At 40.9% G+C, this 3,285-nt stretch overlaps 1 non-coding gene across 1 annotated transcript; it reads left to right on the top strand.

Moving 5' to 3' along the window:
• The first annotated feature begins 206 nt into the window (after positions 1 to 206).
• TRNAA-GGC (transfer RNA alanine (anticodon GGC)) lies at positions 207 to 278 on the top strand. The gene has a single exon. It is a non-coding gene; the product is annotated as a tRNA-Ala (tRNA).
• The last annotated feature ends 3,007 nt before the right edge of the window (positions 279 to 3,285 follow it).

The following is a 3,285-nucleotide window of genomic DNA, read 5'->3' as shown; positions in this document are numbered from 1 at the left end:
GTCTATTGCTTAGTTCCAGTCTATTGCAACGACAATAAAAAATTAAAACTCATTTCTTCGTGGAAAATTAAGAGGAAAACACGACAGCAACATGGAGATTTACACTGTGGTTATTTTGCCGGCTAGTCGGCAACGGTCGGTCAAACACTATTTTGCCGTGGTAATCTCAGTGCTTCATATAATACTATGTCACAAAATATGTTCTTGGGGGCGTAGCTCAGTGGTAGAGCGCTCGCTTGGCATGCGAGAGGTCCCGGGTTCAAACCCCGGCGCCTCCATTTTTGTTATTTGGGAAATTCATTGTTTTCAGTCTTATATATATATATGATATATATGATATATATATATATATATATATATATATATATATATATATATATATATATATATATATATATGGGAGAAGTATAAAAGAAAGAGACAGGAGGTCAAGAGAAAGGTGCAAGAGGTGAAAAAAAGGGCAAATGAGAGTTGGGGTGAGAGACTATCAGTAAATTTTAGGGAGAATAAAAAGATGTTCTGGAAGGAGGTAAATAGGGTGCGTAAGACAAGGGAGCAAATGGGAACTTCAGTGAAGGGCGTAAATGGGGAGGTGATAACAAGTAGCGGTGATGTGAGAAGGAGATGGAATGAGTATTTTGAAGGTTTGTTGAATGTGTCTGATGACAGAGTGGCAGATATAGGGTGTTTTGGTCGAGGTGGTGTGCAAAGTGAGAGGGTTAGGGAAAATGATTTGGTAAACAGAGAAGAGGTAGTAAAAGCTTTGCGGAAGATGAAAGCCGGCAAGGCAGCAGGTTTGGATGGTATTGCAGTGGAATTTATTAAAAAAGGGGGTGACTGTATTGTTGACTGGTTGGTAAGGTTATTTAATGTATGTATGACTCATGGTGAGGTGCCTGAGGATTGGCGGAATGCGTGCATAGTGCCATTGTACAAAGGCAAAGGGGATAAGAGTGAGTGCTCAAATTACAGAGGTATAAGTTTGTTGAGTATTCCTGGTAAATTATATGGGAGGGTATTGATTGAGAGGGTGAAGGCATGTACAGAGCATCAGATTGGGGAAGAGCAGTGCGGTTTCAGAAGTGGTAGAGGATGTGTGGATCAGGTGTTTGCTTTGAAGAATGTATGTGAGAAATACTTAGAAAAGCAAATGGATTTGTATGTAGCATTTATGGATCTGGAGAAGGCATATGATAGAGTTGATAGAGATGCTCTGTGGAAGGTATTAAGAATATATGGTGTGGGAGGCAAGTTGTTAGAAGCAGTGAAAAGTTTTTATCGAGGATGTAAGGCATGTGTACGTGTAGGAAGAGAGGAAAGTGATTGGTTCTCAGTGAATGTAGGTTTGCGGCAGGGGTGTGTGATGTCTCCATGGTTGTTTAATTTGTTTATGGATGGGGTTGTAAGGGAGGTAAATGCAAGAGTCCTGGATAGAGGGGCAAGTATGAAGTCTGTTGGGGATGAGAGAGCTTGGGAAGTGAGTCAGTTGTTGTTCGCTGATGATACAGCGCTGGTGGCTGATTCATGTGAGAAACTGCAGAAGCTGGTGACTGAGTTTGGTAAAGTGTGTGGAAGAAGAAAGTTGAGAGTAAATGTGAATAAGAGCAAGGTTATTAGGTACAGTAGGGGTGAGGGTCAAGTCAATTGGGAGGTGAGTTTGAATGGAGAAAAACTGGAGGAAGTGAAGTGTTTTAGATATCTGGGAGTGGATCTGTCAGCGGATGGAACCATGGAAGCGGAAGTGGATCATAGGGTGGGGGAGGGGGCGAAAATTTTTGGGAGCCTTGAAAAATGTGTGGAAGTCGAGAACATTATCTCGGAAAGCAAAAATGGGTATGTTTGAGGGAATAGTGGTTCCAACAATGTTGTATGGTTGCGAGGCGTGGGCTATGGATAGAGATGTGCGCAGGAGGATGGATGTGCTGGAAATGAGATGTTTGAGGACAATGTGTGGTGTGAGGTGGTTTGATCGAGTAAGTAACGTAAGGGTAAGAGAGATGTGTGGAAATAAAAAGAGCGTGGTTGAGAGAGCAGAAGAGGGTGTTTTGAAATGGTTTGGGCACATGGAGAGAATGAGTGAGGAGAGATTGACCAAGAGGATACATGTGTCGGAGGTGAAGGGAACGAGGAGAAGAGGGAGACCAAATTGGAGGTGGAAAGATGGAGTGAAAAAGATTTTGTGTGATCGGGGCCTGAACATGCAGGAGGGTGAAAGGAGGGCAAGAAATAGAGTGAATTGGAGTCATGTGGTATACAGGGGTTGACGTGCTGTCAGTGGATTGAAGCAAGGCATGTGAAGCGTCTGGGGTAAACCATGGAAAGCTGTGTATGTATGTATATTTGCGTGTGTGGACGTGTGTATGTACATGTGTATGGGGGGGGGGGGTTGGGCCATTTCTTTCGTCTGTTTCCTTGCGCTACCTCGCAAACGCGGGAGACAGCGACAAAGTATAAAAAAAAAAAAAAAATACATATATATATATATATATATATATATATATATATATATATATATATATATATATATATATATATATATATATATATCGTCCGATCAGAAAAGTTAAGCAACGTTGGGTCTGGTTAGTACTTGGATGGGTGACCGTCTGGGAACACCAGATGCTGTTATCCCTGGGGATAGGGAAGAAAGTATACTTGCCTCGTATTCCCTGCGTGTCGTACAAGGCGACTAAAAGGGGAGGGAGCAGAAGGCCGGAAATCCTTTACTCTCATTTTCAATTTTACAAAAGACGGAACAGAGGAGATATAAAGATATTGTAAAGATGTAATTAATATAAGATATAAGAATGAATGGAAGATACGGATGTAGCTGAAACAAGGAGTAATGAAGATTAAGGGGCAATGAAAATTATTCTGTGGTGAAGATGAATGTACATGTTGAGATTTTGTATTGAACATCAAGAAGTAATGATAATGATGAGAGTATAGTGATGATAAGGGTTTAGTTGGGGAGTGGCGACAATTGCCTTTACAATGATAATAAGGAGGTAACACAATGAGGAACACAAACTTTCCAAAGCTACGTTCAAGTCAGACTTTGAACTAAGTTCGGTAAACAGAAGGATGATGTTAAGAGGAGAGTGTAGTGAGGAAGAGTATGGTGATGATAAGGATATTGTCAAGATAGGTTGTGGCGAAGATACGAATGTAGTGAAGATACGAATGTAGTAGAGATAAGGGTTATCAAGGAGTAAAGTTTATTCAGAATGATTATGTAGTGAAGATAAGAACTATTTCTAGTGAACATCAGGGAGTACAATGATG

Source organism: Panulirus ornatus, chromosome 70, assembly GCF_036320965.1.
Source record: "Panulirus ornatus isolate Po-2019 chromosome 70, ASM3632096v1, whole genome shotgun sequence".
Lineage (NCBI taxonomy): Eukaryota > Metazoa > Arthropoda > Malacostraca > Decapoda > Palinuridae > Panulirus > Panulirus ornatus.
The sequence above is the reverse complement of the archived record's forward strand: the minus strand, read 5'-3'. Positions and strand labels throughout refer to the sequence as shown.